Genomic DNA, 21,238 nt, shown 5'->3' with positions numbered 1-21,238 from the left:
TTGACTGAAAGTTCTTGAATACTGAAATAAAAATGAAAGATTATTATTCCCCAAAACTTTCTTCTTTATCTTCTTACCATGCAAAATACCATTTTTCCATGCTAAAACTAGTGGATAAAAATTTGATGAGAAACAAGATATTTACATAGTGTCAGAGAATTCTTTAGCAATTGCAGAAAGGAAAATTCTAATTTATAATGGAGAAATCTGAAGGCTTTCACCTTAACCAATTGATCAAAGATAATGTCACCAGTAACGGAACAAACGAACGTCATGTGCCTTCTGATGGGAGGCAGTGAGAACACAGCCCTGTTTCTGTGATATCCCTGCCAAAAATGCATAACCTGAACCTAATCAGGAGGAAACATCAAACAAACTCAAACTGAGAGATAGTCTATAACATAGCTTGCCTGTCTCTTAAAAAATGGTCAAGATCATGAAAGACAAAGAAAGACTGATGAGCTGTTGTTCCACGCTGAAGAGACATGATCATGATCACTAACTGCAATCTGTGATCCTGGATTAGATACTGGAATGGGAAGAGTATAGCTTGCTATAAAAGACAATTGTATTGAGGAACAACTGGGACAATTGAGGAAATTTGAATGTGAATTTGGAATAGATAATAGCTAGGTGCCAATGTTAAATTTTCTGATTTTGATAATTGTACTGTGATTATGTAAGGGAATGTCCTAATTCTTAAAAAATATGCACTGAAGTATTTAGTGGTAAAAGAACATAATGTTTGCAATTTGTTCTCAAATGGTTCAGAAAAAAATATGTGTGTGTGTGTTTAAAGAACAAATAATGGAGAAAATAGGCAAAATGTAAACAAAATGGGAATTCTCTGTATTATTCCTGCAACTTTTCTCTAAGTTTGAACTTATATCAGAATAAAAAACTACATAATATATTTCCTTTTATTTATCATAACTTTTCTTTCTATTTTTAAGTGTGCTAGGTCATTCTAGTATTCCGGCACTTGGTAAAAAGGTCTTCGCATGTTTTTAAAAAATTTTACATTCATTAGAATTTATCAAAAGAATTCATGTACGTTTTAAAACAATAAAATGATGGAGAAGGACTTTCCCACTCTGTTTCCTCCCACTCTGTTTCCTCCCATTTCTACTTTTAGTTTTGGTAGATGCTTCCAAAATTCTAAATAATATGCCTATTTTTTTCCTCTCTTAATTTATCAATTTAAATACTATCTACAGACCTTTGTTGTTGTAGCTTAATAATTAGCTCACATACATCTTCCTTTCCTCACAATATAATTGTGGCAATGTTTTCTTCTACTGATAATCTTTGAATTTAAAATATTTTCTTATATTTCTATTACTTATTTTCTACCCAATATCTCTTGCCTCTCCACTTTGTAAAATAAGGATTTTTACATACTGTGTTTCTTGCCATGTCTCTTCCTAACCACCTCCCAATTTTTTCAGTTGTAGTTTTGCTCTCACTCGTCTGGGCTGATTTGATAATATTTACATTACATTCAATAAACATAATTAAATTTTTTTTTGTACTTTGCAAATTTAGTCTAAAAATTAAAAACAGAGAAACTATCTTTTTTTCTCATGACTATGAAGATAGAGTTCAATGTAGAACCACGTAGTGTGCTATGATTATGTTTCCTTACCTCCTGTTTAGGTGTCAAATCTTCAGAGCTCCAAGAAATGCTCCATGGACCCTCCTTTCCAACACTAAATCAGTAACTCAAAATTGTGCCAAATTTCACTTTAGCATTATACCTTTTTGTACAGTTTTTATCCCCAGATCGCCTGTGTGCGTATGTATTTGGAAGATGGGGGAAGAAACCATATTCCTAATATCGTGTAGCTTCTAACTCATTGATCGCTTGGAATCCATCCCTTTTTCTAAAGAACAGTGGCATTTAACTTAATTTCTCTTCTTAGAGGTTTTCGTTTCCTTTCTTTTTACTTATATTCTGTGCTCTTAACCTAATCTTAAATTCTTTCTATGTTTCAATCATATTTTCTTTTCTCTAATATAGCCCTCCTTTTTCCCCAAAGGCCTCTTTGCTGGAGTCTTCCATCAGCTTGATCATCTGTGGGTTAGTTCCTCTTTAGACTACTACAGAGATGTCTTCAGGGATTTCTCTTTACTGCTTTTACTAATCCATGGATCTCAAACATTTCCTTCTTTTTTAAAATTTACTTCCTCAATTTTATATGATAGACAAATTTTCTGAACCATTGAAAATCTTGAAACGTCTTTACTTTACTCCTTTAATTTACTGATAGTATTGCTGGCCATCAGATTTAGCTTTGAAACTATTTTCTCTCTAGACTTCAAACTCAATTATCTATGTGTGCTACCATCTGGTGTTGCTGAAGAAAAATTTATGCCAATATGATTCTCATTCTTTAGTGGTGACCAATTTTTTTTATTGTGGTTGTTTGTTTGCTTCTCCACTTCACTAGGGTTTTTTAAGATCTTTTCTTCATCCTTAGAGTTCTGCAGTTTCACAATGGTGTTCCTACTTGTGCTACTTTGTTGTTTATTTTTCTTTACATTTACTAGGCCCTTTGAATCTAAAGATCCATGCTTTTCTTCATTTCTAGAAAATGTTAGTTATTTTATTGGGAATCTCCTTTCTTTCATTTTCTCTTCCTAGAATCCCTAATAGTTGAAACTTGGACTTCCTGGACTGATCCTCTTTGTCTTTCATTCTCTCTTTCTTGAATACATTGTGGGAAGTTCCCTTTATTTTATTTTTCCCTTGTTTAGGCTTTCTTTTTAAATTTCAGCTGGTATATTTTAATGGGCTCTTTATTGTTCTTTCTTCATAGCATCTTATTTTACTTTTGAGGATGCGATAGCTTCTCAAATCTCTCTAAGGATATAAATTAGATTTTGTTTAAAATTTTCTTGTTTACATTTTCTTTGTTTCTTCTAGAGGAAGATGTTTCTGTTTGTTGTGCTTGATCTTTGTCATCCCACATGCTTCCTTCAATTGTATGGCAAATCTTGATTGATCATTGTGTTTAAGAATGAAGCACATAAACTGACTGGAAGTTTGCGGACTTGGGTGAATTGATGGGAAGCCAGCCATTAATATTGAGAAACTCTCCTATGCCCAAAGCACCAACATCTACACTAGTTGCTGCAGTTTGCTTTTGACCCTTTATTCTTTCCTTAGAGAACTCCTTTTTCTCACACTACCAAATTAGGAGTAAATGTCTGGCTACTAGATATTCTAAATATTGTAGTGGGGAAGTGTGAAGATGGGGTGAGGGTCACATACAGAAATTCAAATTCACATTATAATAATTCACTCAATCAATCCACAAATTGTTATTAATGGTCTACAAATCAGTCAACCTAACAGAAAAATTTCAAGCTCTTATGAAGATTACTTTCTTTTGTTAAGAGACACATTGAACAAATTAAAATATAAAGATATAATATGTTAGGTATTACAAAGAAAATTAAAACAGGGTAGAATAGATACAGAGTGATGGATTTGAGGGAAAGAGGAGAGAAAGGTCTTGTTTAGATAAAGTGGTTCAGGAATATCTCTTTGATAGAGTGATATTTGAATAGAAATGTATAAGAAATGAGGTTGAAAGACATGGAGATATTAAAAGAAAGCATGTTATAAGCAGAGGGATCAGGAATGCAAGGCAAGATGGAATTTTTCCTGAAGGAATTATAAATACTTCTCATTCTTGCCTTGCAGTCTCCCTGGGGTTCTGCAGGCATGCTGACTTCCTACTGAGCAGCAAGGTCCTCAGAAGATATTCTAGATAGTGGCTATTTCTATCTAGTTTCATCAGGCTACTGTTATTCATGTACTTTCCTTCATTCCAGAAATTTGTTGAGATTTCTAGCTCATTAATGGCTCCATTCTTTGTTCATTGCCATGGGGTTTTAGCTTATAAAAACTTTTTTTAATGGACTCTTTAGGAGTAGAGAACATAAATTTTGAGTGGGCTCAAGTTGTCATCTTGAACTAAATTAAAAAAAAAAAAACTCTCTTCTCAAAATGGTCTCTTATGCCTTTTTAAAAGCAATTTCAATACAAACCAAAAAGAGGTAACTTTTTCATAGAGGTTCTAAACCCGCCTAAGGGCACTGGAGGATTTTAATAGTAATGCTAAGATGAGGATCTGTGTCATTACGTTATCTCTCGCATCAACAAGGAAATATCAAGAGAGAAAGTTAGCATATAACATATAAACAGTGATTCACATTGCTAAAAAGAAAACTATTTAAAAAAGGAATAAATTAAACCTGAATGGTACTTTTCCAATGAAATCAGCCCAATGCAATTTTTTATGAATTGATTTTTACTCTTCTTCAATATCACCATAGTTAAATATCCAATAAATATATGATTTAATAAATCAAAGCAAATAAAATAAACCTAAGCTCTAAATATATGAAAACTTATTAAACTTCTCTTTTTGAGGCAGTAGTCAAGAGGCTGTTTGTCAAATTAAATTGTAAATTTAAAAAAAAGGAAAAGAGAAAACATTATATCTAAAAACCGAATTCTGATTCTATAAGCTATAAAAAAATTGTTTTTCTCTGCCAGAGAAATCAGAGATGGTTCTCAAGTATCGTACTTGTCAGCTAGAAGACACCCAGAGTCCTTAAATCCCTTTTGATAATCAACCTGACCTAAGGGTTCAGTAGTTTGCACAAGTTCATGGAGAGTTGGTAAAATAGTAGAAATATAAACTGGGCCATCAAACTCCAGGTATTGGTTCTTTCATTGTATCATAACACTGCATGGCTCATTTGAAAATAATAAATATTTCCCATATCCAATCTCTGGCAAATTTGCCTGCTGCCTCCCTCGTATTGCAGAGACAGGCAATGATAGAATCTAAAACAATGGCTACATTATGCAAAACTGACTTGCACTCAGAAATAACCAGACTCTCCAGAAGCAACATTAGAGTTAAGCAATCAGAAAATGGCCTCTTCAGTTTTCTTCCAGGGCCAAGGACAACAGAGTCTTTGTGTGAATGTGATCACACAGAGGGTTTAAACCATGGCAGTGTGTTATAAGCGGAGATGGTTTTGCAAAAGCATACACAGACCTTCAGCTTTGGTTTTATATGACTTGTCAGTCTGACCACCAGTCAACCTTCAATAGACCTGTTCCCTGTAATTGCACCTAAAGGATATTAAAAACTTGCCTTGAAACGAACTTTCTTGAGTATAACACTAATTCCTTCCATCAAGAATATTTATTGTGGGCCGGCCCCGTGGCTTAGCGGTTAAGTGCACGCGCTCCACTGCTGGCGGCCCGGGTTCGGATCCCGGGCGCGCACCGACACACCACTTCTCCAGCCATGCTGAGGCCGCGTCCCACATACAGTAACTAGAAAGATGTGCAGCTATGACATACAACTACCTACTGGGGCTTTGGGGGAAAAAAATAAAAATAAAATTAAAAAAAAAAAAGAATATTTATTGAGCCCCTACTATGTGCCAAGCACAGTGCTGAGAACTGAGGATACACTAACAAGTAAACACAAAAGAGTCCCTGTCTTTTTGGTCTTTAGAGCCTATGGGTTCCCTGCCCTCATTATGCTTATGACCTACTGCAGGAGACAGGCACTACTTAATAATTATACGATTAAATATATGAATAAAATGGCAATTAGTGTCCTAAAAGAGAGATTGTATGCCTATGTAAAAGGATGTAGTAGGAGGATTTGATCATTCCTGGTTTAGGGAGTGGGTGAGCGGTCAGGAAGATTTCACAAAGAAGGCATATTTGCAAAGAGTCAGAATAAATAAAGTAAAAGTAAGGCAGAAGTGAGCTTCAGGCTGAGAGGACAACTTGTACAAAGGCCATGTTGCAGTAGGGAGCATTGTGCTTTCCAGGAACTGAAAAAACAGCCATGGCAGCCGAAGCCAGATATCATAGGGGAGCATGCAGTGACACGAGGCTGCAGAGATGAGCAGGGGCCAGCCCACCCAGGACAGCTTAAGGTTTGTGGTCTTCATCCTGAGGGCAGTGGAAGACATTGAAGGGTGTAAGCAGGGGAGTGACCTGATCAAATTTGTATTTTGGAAAGAAAACCTTTGACTTGGTGTAGGGGGAGAAACTAGGGAGGACCAAGAGGTGTGGAGATCAGTTAGGAAACAATCATCCGGGCAAGAGATGTGAGGACATGCGATTCTCAGGGAAATTTTTAGCAGAGTTTTTGATATACTTTTCAAAAATTGTATGCTTAAAAAATGACACAATGATTTATACACTTTAAGAGTAAACCAAGACTATCTATATCTATCTATCTGTCCATCTATCTATTCATATATTTTTCTTCCTACTTTTTAATTTTTTTTCTTCTATGCCAACCTACTTTCGATTCCTGGAATGTTGATTGTCGCTTCTTGCCTAGAGTCTCTGAACACTTGATGCATCCTCCTCCAGGGAACGCTCTTCCTTCTGACCATTCTTTGGCCTTAGTTAAATATCTCTTTGTCCAGGAAGGCTTACATTGACTCTTAAAATCCAGGATAGCTATGTTCATGGTGGCTCCCATTGCACCAGACAGCCCATGGCCTTTAATTAACTATTCATAATCACTCATCTAATTCTACATTTCTCTCACTCAACTATAAGTGCCTTGAAGGCAGGAACTATGTCTATCATGTCACCATTTTATATTACATACCTACAGTGCCTGGCACATCACAGGAACTGAAAAAGTATTTGTCAGTTAAATAGACGCATTAAAATATAACTTATTTGATAACACTAATTCCACATTTATTTTTGAAATATCTGATTTTTTCAAAGGTGATAGTGCATGTTGGCATTTAGTTAATGTTATTTGGGGGGAGCATCTAATTTTTTTTAGGTTTAGGTCTGTTTTGCTAGTGACTGTCCATCATGCCTCTTTTATGATGAACACTTTAGAGAGCAGACTCTGTTATGAATCTGCGGTTAATTAAAAAGGATATTTAAATTCTATAACTCTGGGTGGGGCAGGGGAGAGAGAAGTATGTGGATAGGTGGGAAGGAATGACACATTTGGAAATAAATGATGGAAGTTTACTGCCTAGGGAGTGATTTTGACATTGTGCACCTGTGAGCTGCCTTTTGGTAAAGATATTCTTACGGCAAGTCCAATCACTACTAATAGCTCTGCTTAAGACTCCAAGGTTATGCTACACATTACCTCACCTGGAGATAGTCCACCTTTCACTGTTACACACCAGGGCTGTTGCTATGCTGCAGGTGCTTTGCAGCAATTGATGATTGTGCTAGGAGTTGAAATTTAGCTACAGAGCCCCCAGGGTCACCCTCTATTGGAGTGAGGCAGATTCCATTCATATGAGTTTCCTCTTAAAGATATGAGAAATCAGTCTTTTTTTTGCTATAAAATCTGTCACAACAACACAGAATAAATATTTATGAGAGAAATAGACTACAATATTTTAGTTACCCATTAAAGCATATTCTATGCCTGGGAAAATCCATGACCAGCATCAGGAAATCATTAATTCAATGGTGTGTCTAAGAATGGTTGCTCCAATCTCTTTTCCCAAATGCCAGGAAAAATTCACAGCAGCATTTTTGTGGTGCATTAGTACAATCTTGGTTAAATATGTATATTTATATTGCTGATACTATTTTATTTTTCATTAATTTCTTTACCTTTTATCACAAGAAATAAGTGGCCAGTAAGTCACTGTTTTTCACCAACATACAGTTTTGTGCTTAAGCAATTTACCTAATCAAGTCAATATAATCAAGCCCAGACTGGTGTGACACAGACTGAAAGCGATAGAAGAAAAGACCAGAGCCTGGCAAGATCCAGAGAGAAAGAAAAGTCAAGAGTCCCACACAGTGATATAAAGGGCTAATTGGTAGCTCCCTTTCCCCAGGAAATAAAGATCTTTGCCCTCCCATTAGTTACGTCTAAACATTCCAGAAGGGGGAAAACTCTGAAATACAATAAAATAAGAAACTTATACCTGAAATCAGCTATGTGACATGCTTTCTGTTCTCTAGGTTAGATTTGCCTCTTCTAGAATTTCATATAAATGGAATTACACAATATGTGGTTTTTGTTTAATTTCTTCTATTCAGCATAATGTTTTTGAGATGAGGTAACAGCTCTTCTTTTATTAATAATATTGATAATTTGTGTCTTATCTTTTTATTCTGATTAGTCTAGGTAGATTAGTCCAGATAGAAGTTTTTCCATTTCATTGATTTTCTCTTTTATCTTTATTATTTTCTTTCTTATACTAATTTTGCGTAATTTTCTTTTCTCTTCCTAGCTTCTTCAGATGGAGGCACAGATTATTGATGCAAGATCTTTCTTCTCTTTAATTCAAGCATTTAAAGCTTTAAATTTCCTCTCAGCACTACCTTAGCTTTATTCCATAACTTTGATTTGTGGGATCTTCATTTTTATTTAGTCCAAAATATAACTACTTTGGCTTTCTTATTATTAATGTTTAAAGGTTGCATCTTTTTACATTACTCTACTTTAACATATCTGCATCTTTACATCTAACATAGATTTTTTATAAACTTTATTCTGACACTCTTTGCCTTTTCATTGGAGGGTTTATATTTAATATAATTAACGATATGGTTAGGTTTAAATCTACCTTATTGTACTTTGTTTTCTATTTGTCTTATCTTCTTTGTCTTTTTCTCTTCCTGCCTTCTTTTAGATTAATTAAAGTTTTAGTATTCTATTTTATGTCCACTACTAAGTTACTAACTATTCATCTTCATTTAACTTTTTTAGTGGTTGCTCTCTAGTTTACAATATGCATCTTTAACTGACCAGAGTGGGAGGCAATATTTTTAATCTCATTTTACAGATGAAATGACTAAGGGCACAGAAAGCTTTATATACTTGCCCCAGATTATACAGTTTGTAAGAGGCAAAGAAAAATGTTGAAAGAGAAACACGGAGTTTAGCCTAGATGAGGTAGTTCATGTGCAAATTAGCATATAAACAAAGGGACAGTGAGAAAATATGCATGAAAGATAGTAGGAGAAAGAGACTAGATGCCAAATGCCTTTAATGTCTAATGAATTAATTCATGAAAAAAAGATGAGGTTTTAGAAAGTGTGGTAGCAGTGAAGAAAAGAAGAAATAATTTCCTTAAACATTTCCCTATTTGGTTTGTTTAGACATTATTGGCCATGGAAACTAGTTGAGGTTAATTTAATTTGTATATCCAAATGTTCTGATACTAAATGGTTTCAGATATGTGTGTATATATGTATATGTGTGTATATATATATCCATATATGTTTGTGAGTGTTATAATCTTTTTTACAATTCTAGTTCTTTATAAGTTATGAGCATATTGATATCATCCCTATATGCTTGACCTAAATAAAGTTCTTCAGTCCAATATTCTCATAATTAATATTATAAATATTTAACCCATACCAGATACTATAATCAGAAAATGAGACTTAATATAACGAGGCATTCATTTTTTTTCTTTATATTCAGACTGTATCTGATTTTGGCTTATTTTTATAATTCTTAAAAATAACATGGAGAGGGACAGCTGTATTATGAATGTGGAATTAGAGGCTAACCACCTACATAGAAAACATTTTTAGCACCTCATCTAGCATGCAGAAATGGAGGCTCATTGTAGAAAAAAAAATCTATGGAAAGAAATATATATTTTGTTCAGGTCCTTTTCCCCTCCTTTCTACTGGTTTGGCTTCATTACTCGTCTTCCTGCAAAATTTGCTAGTATCTTCTTTCTCCTCTCACTCTTGTGAAGCTTAACATTGTGAAGCTTTTTCTCTATTTGCTCAAAAATTTCTAGTTTCTTATCCGCCAGATAAATAACAAGCTTCCTAGCATAGCATTAAAAGGCTCCATGGTCTGATTTTTAATTTCCTCTCCAGACTTCTTTCTCAATATTCTGTACATCAACATTATAGTCAATGTAAATCCTATGATTTTTACCATTTTTAAGTGTATATTTCGCTTTTCTGCAAGCTCAGATGTAACATGCCATTCTCTCTGTCTGTAAAGCCCTCCTAATGCCAACACCCAGTTTTAAAACCCTACCTATTCTTCAAGACCATGAGGTCTCTCCAATAAAGTCTTTTACAAATGATCCCTCAGCCTTTTAACCTACTCTATTAATTAGTTTAAAGAACTGATAGACCTATATGAAGCCCTTATGATTCCAGGTTGTATAGTTAGGTTGTATAGTTTTTTATTCTCCTATTGATTTACACATACATTAGACATTTTTTATCTTGCCTTTTAGGTCTTGAATTCTTTGAAGAAAGGAACTGAGTTTATTTTGTCGTTAGCCAAAAATAGTACCTCCTGTAAAGCAGTTGTAAATAAATTTTATTTAAAAGAGTAAATTAAAAAATACTGAATTTATTGAAAAAAACAATTCCAGGAGATGTTTATGACGTCAAAAGGCTAGGGGATTGGAAGAAGTCACGAGAATTCTGAGTTGTCCATCTATCTGCTTTCAGACCATTGTAGAATGACAGCCTCCTACTTTTGTACGTTAATATAGACAGTATGACAGCTATTAAGTTGTTGTTTCTCAGTTCCAACCCCAACTTTCTGTATTCGGACTGCGACTCCACTAAACACCCTTCAGCACACCAGCTCATTCGTCTTAGGCTTTGCCAGTAGAGGGAGCTAGAGGGAGGCTGCCAGGAGAAAGAAGGAATGTGCTCTTTCCCATGGAAGAACGAGCTTCCTGTCCACTGTGGTCTCTGTGAGCCTCACCTCAGCGAGGCTTCTTCACCCCAGCAGTGACAATTTCGTCCTGTGACAGCAGCTGTGGCTGTTTTTCCAGCACTTGCAGAACCAGCCCCATCGTGCTGCCCCTCGGACACCAGCTCCTGCTGAGCAGCGCCCACTCCTCGGAGACCTGAGTTTCAGCTCCCTGGGGCCTCTCCTCCCAGTGTCTCAGCTTTAGTAATTCCAATCCCTTTCCTATTTCACCAGCCATGGAGGTAGTAGCTGCTTTCTGAAATTATTACTTCCATGCTATCTTAGAATTCTCTTTTTACTCTTTCAGTTGCCTAGTGTATCAAATGCAAAAGGAAGGAAGATTTTTCCTGCAAAAAATGAAGAACCAAACAGTCTGCAAGTTATTTCACCCAGAATGAATTCAGCAAATTGAGATTCAGCATTGTCAACTAAAATTTTAAACCTCTTTGCAGAAAAGTGTATCCTTGACCACTGATGATTCCAAGTTTTCAAGCATAAATCCAGTTATGTGATTTTGGAGGCACAGCTTCGGGCAATATTACAGTGACGGGATGATCACATATTAAACGCTGACAGGGTTTCCCCAGAAGCTCTGCTCTAGGCTTTGCGGAGTGGAAGAGGCCAAACAGTAGTCTGGAGAAAAGTTAAAGATATAGACATCATGGAAATGAATTACAAAACCAGAGAATAAAAGGGCCTTTTTATTAATTCACAAGAAGATCGTGCCTAACAAATTCATATTAACTGTTAAAAATTAAATCTTTCAGAAATTAAATATTTTGAGATGTATTTAAAACAAAGGACACTGATTAAACATATTTGGTGTTTATTTAGCATAATTATTTATTTCAAAGTCCCTACTATAAGGAAACCACCTCAAAATTCCGAACCAATGTTTTCTTTCACCTACATAAGGTAATTTAAATAAGACTACACTTAATGAAAATTGGTTTGCCTATACATTTTTTGAAATGGAATCCATTTCTATATGCAAGATATATTTTCATGACAGATATCTAAGTACATTTCAGTTTAATGGCATTTGTATGTCTTTTATGTTATATAGCATACATTTGTGTGTATAATTTTTGAAAAGCAAATTCTATTTTAAACCATCTAGGCCACATTAATATTTAAAGGAATGTAATAAGATCTTTTGTAAAGAAAACGCATTTTTAATTATGAACCATTTTAAAAATTACAGAAACTTAGAGTGGATAATGCATTCTGAGAATTCATCCAGTTTTATTAAATCTTAATAGTTTACTATACTTGATTTTGAATATTTAGGGTAATAATTACCAATTTAGCTGAAGAATCTTGCATGCCCTCAGAATCCATTCCCAAAATTCACTGCCAGAGTAACTATAAGCTGATTTTGATGTTTTTCTTTTACATGTTTTTATACTATGTATGTATGCTTTTATACTATTACTTCATATATATGTATTCTAAAAGTATGTATAATTCTTTTGCAACTTTTCAAACATTATATAAGCTATATCATATAATACATATCATTCTGCAACATATTTTTTGCTCAAAATTAGGTTGCTGAGATTTACATATGTTGATATATGGTAGCTCCAGTTCATTCATTCTGACCTCAAGTATTTCATTGTGAGAAGGCCACAATTTGCTTTTACATTCTTCTAGAGTGTACATTAAAGTTGTTTCCAATATTTTCTTAAACAAATAATGCTGCAGTGAATGTTATAGCACAAATCTCCTTGTGCTTATGAGTTCAAATTCTCTTGGGTATATAGCTGGAAGTGGAAACCCTTGGGTAGAATGTTACAGACATCTTCAACCATACTAGATATTGTCAATACAAGGCTTGTACCAATGAACACTCCTTCCTGCAGGGCATGAGTGTTCCTGTTTCTCCAGTTTCTCATCAATACTGGTTGACTCCTTAATCTGTATGTACATAATGGATATTTATTGATGTCTCATTGTTTTAGTTTGCATGTCCTTGATTACTAGTTACATCGAACCTCTTTTCAGGTCTTATTAGCCATATGGGTTTTCTTTCCTGCAAATTGCCTTTTTAAATCTGTTACCTAATTTTCTACTGAGTAGTTTTATATGTTATAGATAGTAATGTTATGTGTTTGTACACACTTTGAAAATCTTCCCTCAGCTTGAGTTTTGTGTTTTAATTTTATTCCTGGTGTCTTAGGTTGAAGTTAAAAATTTAATTTTGATGTGGTCAAGTTTAGCAAACTTTTATGTTCTGTGCTTTTTATATTTTGTTAAAAAAATTATTTTCTCTCCTGAAGTATTATATATTTGCCTCTCTTTTCTTCTAAATTTGAATGTATTACTTTTGTGCATATATGAAATTTATTTAGGGTATATTATGAATAAAAATAGAATTTTATATTATCTCATATTTATAATCATTTTTCCAGCACCTTTTGTTGAATAGTCAATCTTTTCTCCCTTGATTTGTAATGTTATCTCTACTATACACCAAATTTCCATGAGTGTATAGATAAATATGTTTATATATACACATGTTTTTATTCCTTTGCTTGTCTCTTCCCGTATCAATATCACACTGCCTTAATTACAGTAAGTTTGTAAGTTTTAAAATCTGGTAGAGTATGTTTTCATATGCATGTACAGCTTGCAAGTGTTACTAGAAAAATGAAAGCTTACTTTTTATTGCACACTTATTCATTTCATCTCCAATCAATTCCATATCTATTTTAATTAACCCTCTTTCTTTCTTATCTTTCAGTGTATATGACATCTGCCGGCATTGCAAGTTGTGGCTGCTAATATAAGAGGCAGGTGTTTGGCTTAGAACTGCATCATCCAGCTGGCATATTTCTATTTCGCTAGTCAATTTGTTGGCACAAGTCTCTGATGCTTGTTCCTGGAGGGAGGTACTTGGAGATATATTTTTGCATATACTTGCATGTATACATTAGGGTGTATGAGTGTGTGTGTGTGTGTATGTGTGTGTACATACATGCATTTCTGAGGCTACTACTTCGATAATTACATCATATCTATTCCTGAGAAGGGTTGAGGGAGTATTTCATCAGGAATGACATATACATAACTAAGAGTCAAATATGGAATTCTGGATATGGCTTTTATTATGGATAAATTATTTTCTATTACATCTGAGAGGACAGTATAGTAACTGGCAGATCAGTAGAACTTTTGATAGGGTTTTAATTCATTTTTAAAAACAGTAAAAACAACACAAAATACTTTATCACATAAAAGGGAGTGAAGTTGCTTATATAGTTGCAAGAAGCCTGGCTTCTTATGACCTTAGGTTGAGTCCTTCTGGTCAATGAATTGCTCATTGAATCCTGTGAATGATGACTCTCTTAGTTATACTTACTGAAATTAGTAGGCAAAAATGAAAACAAACTAATATTTTATAGGGCTAAATGTCCTTTAAATTTATTGGCATTTGAACTTTATGACTTTTTACTATGAACTCATCTTCATCCTTTTTATCTAAGTTTTAACACCCAGACTAAATTCAAAACAACTCTTTTGAATCCAGCCCATCAATGAGTAATAAACAAGCTAACTCCTTATGTCCTATATTTTATATCCTATTTGTATTACTTTAATAAATATTTATTAAGCATCACCCAGGTGCCAGGTTCTGTTCTAGGTGTGGGGAATATATAGGTGAATAAATCATACACCGTCATAAGAAAGGGGAATAAATACTTAGAAGGACTAAGCGATAGATGACTTTATAGTAGTGAACATTCACTGATTGTCTCCTGTGTGCCTGAAACTTTATTTAAAATGTTTCTAATGTTTCTTTATCTAAAATGTTCCTAATCCTATACATATTTTTCCCTTAATATACAAATGAGGAAGCTGGAACTTAAGTAGTCTAAATAATTTTATCCCAATGTATTTCATAATCAAAGCTCACTATATGAAAAGGAATTTTATAATTAAAGAGTATTTAATAACCAAAGTAGCCCTATAGCTACGGAGTGTTGGTGCTATTAAGTGGTAGAAACAGAGATATCACAAAACTATTGCCATTTCCTGAGCTCCAAGATGTTCCTAAATAGACAACTGGGTAGGAGTGTGGGAGTTGGAATGTTAGATGATAAAGAGATATTGATGTTAGAGAGAGTTTCACAGAGGAGAATGTATCTGAACTGAATCTTGACAAATGGCTAATCCAGTGGAAACAAGCACTTCACCAGCAATCAGAAAGGCTGAAGAAGGATCCAGAGCAGAAAGACTTACTCATGCAAAGACCTGGAGGCCTGATGGTGCATGTCACATGCGGACTTGAAGTATTTTTGTGTGGCTGAACGCCATCTCTAAAGTGCATGCTCTGATGCCCATAGACTTCAAAAACAACTCAACTATTTTTCTAAAAACTCAGAGGACCTGCTTCTCTCATAGCATAAAAATATAAAAATTTTTATTGACCCCCAGTTAACACAAAAGTGGCAGTTTCTGAGCTTTCTAACAGCTTGCATTTTATTCCTCTTGCCCAAAGAAAGGCTCCAGAGCATCATCATCATAACAGTAAAAAATATAGGACCAGTAAGCCATAATACCTAATCAGAAATCCCAAGAAAAAAATTAGTAAATGTGTACCTTTGACTCTCCCATCTAGTTTAACAGCCAAACTAATTTACTACTACATGTTCCAAAATGTTTAGCTGTGACAATTCTGCTGACTTAGGAGACCAGATAAGTAGAGAGAGTGAATGAAGACAAATCATAGCACTAAACATTATGGTATAGTGATGGTCTCTGTGTGTCCAAAGAAATAATTTGAAATGGCTTTTATATGTCTTTGCAGCCAGGTTGAGCACTGGCAGACGTCTGTGGCAAGTATTTTGTAAGTGAATGATATTCCATATTAAGGGCTATCTGCAGGAAGCCAATTCAAATAATTGAGATGGGCTAGGAATGAACTTCCAAATACTTCACCAGCTGAACAGAAAAATCATAATTAGGAAAATAAAACAAAACAAACCTTTCTCTTTGTGGAGCCCATAAATACTGCATTAGGTAACTAGCTGTAGAATACACTAACCTCGGTACTTTATTTTGTTATAAAATGTTCAAATACAACTAACAGTTAAAAATCACAGGCTATTTGCAAAAACATTTTCAAAGGTTGAAGCTTGCTTTTCCTCAAATCAGCAAGACAAAACATCAATGATATGAATGGCTTATATTGGTTAAATGTAGAAAATATTCTGAGGTTGTCCTTGGCAAAGTGACACAGTCCAACTAATGTGATCATTCACAGTAAGAATAAAATGAGGTAAACAAAATAGGAAGCTAGAGAATACAATACAAATAAAACCATAGTACCATGTGGTTTGTTTTAGTATTTATGTGAAATTGGATCAAATTTATAGGAGATGAGAAATGATATTCCTATTTAAAATAATCAGAGAAATTTCCATTTTTTGTAACTTTGTTTCATGATACCTTATTAACAGAGTTACTTTTGTTTGATTAAAAAATCTTGATATGTCAGAAAAAGTCTTTTCCAGTTCATTATTCATGCACTATAAAAATTATGCTTTTTTTTCTTTTCAACAAATAAAAAGCATTATAGTAAAATTTTAGTTGATTTTTACACAAGAATGTTTCCTAGAATTTAACACCAAAAATGAAAATCAAAATCACCCAAAATTTAAAGATGATACACGTTGAACATATCTTTTTTAAAAAAATCAGTATTTTTGATATTTTAATCTATTTTTCAATCTATTGTCAAGATCTTATTTATTTATACTGTCTTACCCCTCCCCTCAAAAAAAGATTCAAAGTACTTAAAGCATCCTGCAATGTGACAAAATAGAACAAGTGAAAAAATCAGGAAACTATTATTTGATTTGTGCCTGCAATTTAAAAAAAAATCAAAAGTTGACTGTTACTTAGATTTGTGAAGCCGAGAATAGAGAATATTTAAAGAGTTGGAGTGAAGAAAATTCATATAAAGGATCAGTTTGAGAGAGAAGATGAAGGATTCCATCAGAGATATATCAGCTATCAGTGTAAATGTTCGCAATTAGAAATGTGTACCTCATACTTAACAGAGCCATGAGAGCTGGAGATATTAAGCTTAGAGCTATCTTCAGAAAGGAGTAATTGAGATCATTAAACTAGTGGGGATTTCTGAGAATTACATAATAGAAAAAGAATATCAGAGAACTGAAGATATAATTTGGATCCACTCATTTTCAGGGGGCTTAAGGAAGAAGAGGAGTTAAGTCAGTCAAGGAGTAGAGAAGCTCTAGGAGAGAGAAAAGGAACATCAGGAAACAGCAATGGCATCACACCCAAAGTTGGAGAGAGTTTCGAGCAGGGCCAGCTTCACGGGCATATGACCGTGCAGTCACACAGGGCCTAGCACACAGAAGGTCACCTGTTTGGTTTAGGACTCTGTTTTCACGGTCTCTTGTCAAGATTTTTTGAACAAGGGGCCCTCACATTTCCACTTTGCACTGGCCCTCATAAATTATGTAACTGGTTTCAAAAGGGAGAGTTGGAGTAACTTCCCATCAGCATGGAGGTGGACTGACAAATGTCTCCCAGGATTCTCATGAAAATACCTGAGACTATGTAAAAACAGACAAAAAACTGGCAGTAATGCCATAAACTAATAAAGAAGCAAAGCCATATGCCAAAAATCTGGGCAGAAATTCAGTTATCTGCTTCCTTGATGAAGATGAATGGAAAAGCATGTTCTTGGACAACATACATAATATTGTGCGTCACAGTCAGGCAGATGGCCACAAAAAATATAGGTAGGGATGGAGAGGAACATTTTGATTCACTGACACTTTTAGTATCTAACCTTGGTACGGAGGGACTGCCAAGACCAGACAGAAACAGGCCTTCTTTCCCTAAATATTTAGGAACTATCTTTAAAATGAACTAAAGCGAGAGTCCCACACCTTCTAAGCCAATGAGTTCTTCTCAACCACTGCATGCATTCAGAAAGTACTCTGAGAATGGCTTGTGCAGGAAGTAGAGGTTTAGACACTTCTCTTGGTACACCCTAGAATGCTTAGCTGCTTAAGGAAACTATCCCAGATAGGGGGAAAGACTGTCGGTGACAAAGAACAATGTATGCTGCTGGTGAGATGGGGTAGAGTATTTCAGAACCAAAGAAGAACTGCAAACTGCATATGCATGTCTACCTTAGGCAGACAACCCTAACCAACAAAGCAGAAGGAACCGAAGCCTGTCTGGCATAACAAATTGCCAAAAGGCTGTGGACACGTACCTTACCTTCTGGCCTAGATATTAGAGGAGGATAGACACTACCTGACCAGAGGAGGTCTAAGTATACTCTATGTATCCTGTCTGTTTTTCAAAAACAGAACTGTAGGGATTTCTCTCATTTATGGCTGAATAAATTGCATAATCAAAAATATCTGGGAAATTTAGATTTATTGATGAAACCAACAAAAAACTTTAGTTTCCAGGTTGTGCTTTGCTAAATTAAAATGTGTTGTATTAAGCTGAAATCTGGAGCAACTAGAGTAATGATACTAATTAAGGACCTGGGCATTAGGAGCTGAGAGAAAAAAAAAAGTTACTCTCTCGTGATTGTTCTTCCCTTCTCCGTGGGTCTAAAACTTACCAATCTTTTAAAGTTGGCTTAAATTCCACCTCTTTTTTTGAAGTTTATTTTGACGAATTCTATTGACTTATTTCTCTGTTCTCTGAATTCTCATTGGCTATACTGACATTTATCATTTAACATGTGATTATGTTTTATTACATGGATTGGGCCATTACTGATAATTTTACGTTTCCTTTCCTTGCTGTGACATGCAGCTTCTTCAGGGTAGGGATTCACACTTTTGTGTATCCTCCTCACCAAACCCTCCAACTCCATCCAAGCTTCATATAGAGGTAGACGTCTGAAAAGTATTGTACTTGGAAGGGAAGACAGAAAGGACTAAATTTAGGAAAGGAAGTAAGAGATCAAAGAAAGATGGATTTAGAGATAGAAAGTTTTTAGCTTAACTTTATAATTATATATGTTTATAAATTCAGAGGAAAGCATGTGATTAACTTTCCTAATAAGAATGCAATCACATGTTGCAAAGAAGAATATAGCTCTATAAGGGCAGGACTTTTTTATTTCACTGCTGCCTCCTTGGTGCCTGATACAGTGTCTGGCACACGTAGATGCTCATATTCATTGATTGAATTGAATTCATTGGGTGAATGAATAAATGAATGGATGAATGATGGATACTGAGTACCTAACACAGAAAAGGGAAGGAACTGACAGGTGCTGTGTACATTCTATGCATTATTTCCTTTTCATCCACAGGTTTATGAATATTTTCTTTTAACAAATGAGGCTCCAAAAGTTTAAATAACTGGGGCAAGATCACATACAGTAATACGGGGAGGATCTGATAATCAAACCGAGACCTGCCTGACTCCCTCCAAACGTCATGTACTTTCTGCTATATAGTAACAAAATAGTAGAATACTGCTTTTTTATTCACAGAGGGAAAGTAAGAGAAAATAGGACATGCAATAAGCCAAATGGTTTTTCAAATTAGACATAAATAAAAGACTCTCTAGGATTATTCGATTGCGTTGGATTGCTAATATGGATGCATCTTTGATGGGCAATGGAATGGCAGCCTAGGCACCAATTTCAAGTTCATAATTCTACTACCATCCACCTCCTAAAGCAACATTAAGAAAGATTCATCTGAATTTGAAATCAATTCTGATATATATCCTTGAAAGCATGAGTTTGTGTCTCTCAGAAATTTACATTTCTGTTTTGGTCCTCACAGCTTATTTCTTAATCTGACACATATCCTTTAAGATTGTCTCTGCCAGAAGCTTAATAATGCTGGATTATTTGTGAGAAGTTGTGAAAAGTGCTCTTTAACTGCCAACTGTACCCCTACATTTTAAGTCATAGAGCCATAAAATGACATACCAAAACCGAAACTAATTTCTATCTAGAAATTCTTCTAGTTTAGTATTCAGAGATACAATCTTTTGAAGAACAGCTGAAAATGAATACACTATTTTTTTTCAAATGACAGTGAGAGATATCTGTAACTAGATCCAATTCACTTCTGCTCTTATAGGAATAAAAGATTCTTGCTTCATATTATATCTTTTATTGTAAACTTGATTTGTATTGTAATCTGAATTCATTTGCCTCAGTTGAAACTCACCCAGCTTCTTCAGAAAATATACGTTAAAAAGTCCTTGCCATCTGATGAGAGCTCAGTAAATATTTGTTGAATAAATTGAAACTCACATACTTGCACATTTTGGCAATTGATTCTCTAAATAAGGAATTAATGTTGCTTCATCTTTTAGATTCAACTGACAAAACTGATGGTATTTAGTAAACCATCACTCTACCAGTATCGAAGCAGATATGATTTCCCAAACTTGTCTTTCATTAATATTTTAACATATTTTAATTGAGTCAAAATCAAATCCACTCTTATTCACCATCAATAAAAATGTTTCTCACTGATCTCGAGTCAAGATGGTGGCGTAAGCAGACTCGGAACTCACCTCCTCCCGTGGACACAGCCAATTTACAACTACTCGTGGAAAAATTACCCCTGAGACAGAACTGAAAACTGGATAAGAGGAACTCCTGCAACAACGGACAATCCTAACTGGGGTAGAAGAGGCAGAGACTCCCTTCTGGAGAGAAAAACGCCGCCTTCACAAGCTGCAGCGCCGGACGGCCGCCTGGAGCAGCGCACAGGTACGCCACCTCCCTGGAGGCGCGGGGCCCTGAGCCGGGGAGCGCCCCCGCTGTGGGCACTTTGTGGACCCAGCACAATTGAGACCAGCGGCATAATATCTGACTTTGCTGCTACTAAAACATTGGGGAGCACCCCCAGAAAACCCGGTTCACAAAGAAACTAAAACCAGCTCTTAAAGGGCCCGCGCGCAAACTCACCAGTTTCAGAAAGCAACCTAAAATCACCAGAAAGAAAGGTGCACAGTGCTGTGGTGAAAAGAGACTCACCTGATAGGCCCTGAGTGCATCTCGGTGAGGGGTGGGACCTCTCCAGGGACTGGGACATTGGCGGCGGCCATTGTTGTGGCCTGGTGTGGGCCTGCTGACACAGACGCCATTGGAGTTCTCCCTGAGGCCTGCTAGCCCAGGGTCTGCTCCACCCGCTAGAGCACCGATTTAATCCAGCTCAGCCAGGGCAGGCAGCCCACCCTAGAGACTGGCCCCACCCATCAACAAGCCCTCAGGCAACGTGTGGGCCTGCCTAGATTGGTGACTGGATTCTCTGCAGCCTGGCAACTGAGCCGACTTTAGCGGGGCAGGGTGTTCACAAGGAGTGGGTGGAGAGTGTGGGGCGGTGGCGGAGTGTGTGGGGCTCCCGCTGTGGAGAGACTGGGTCCCCTTGGGGAGGTCGGGGCGTGCACATGGGGCAGGACTGTGTTGACTGTGTGTGTGGACCTGTGGGTGGCAGGGCTTGTCAGCTGCAGAAGACTTGTGC

General features: G+C 35.7%; 1 protein-coding gene across 3 annotated transcripts in view; it reads right to left on the bottom strand.

Annotated features, from left to right (window-relative positions):
* GABRB1 (gamma-aminobutyric acid type A receptor subunit beta1) overlaps positions 1-21,238 on the bottom strand; it is a 373,814-nt gene that overhangs the window by 271,937 nt on the left and 80,639 nt on the right. Inside the window, exon 1 of one of the 3 annotated variants that reach the window (XM_087434265.1) lies at positions 20,752-20,904. The exons of the other annotated variants lie outside the window; for them this stretch is intronic. The gene's annotated coding sequence lies outside the window, so the exon portion shown is untranslated. Of the gene's footprint in view, positions 1-20,751; positions 20,905-21,238 lie in introns of those variants that run through there. 3 annotated transcript variants of the gene reach the window in all.

The sequence above is a fragment of the Ceratotherium simum genome, chromosome 8 (assembly GCF_057802395.1).
Source record: "Ceratotherium simum simum isolate JZ-2026a chromosome 8, ASM5780239v1, whole genome shotgun sequence".
NCBI lineage: Eukaryota > Metazoa > Chordata > Mammalia > Perissodactyla > Rhinocerotidae > Ceratotherium > Ceratotherium simum.
The sequence above is the reverse complement of the archived record's forward strand: the minus strand, read 5'-3'. Positions and strand labels throughout refer to the sequence as shown.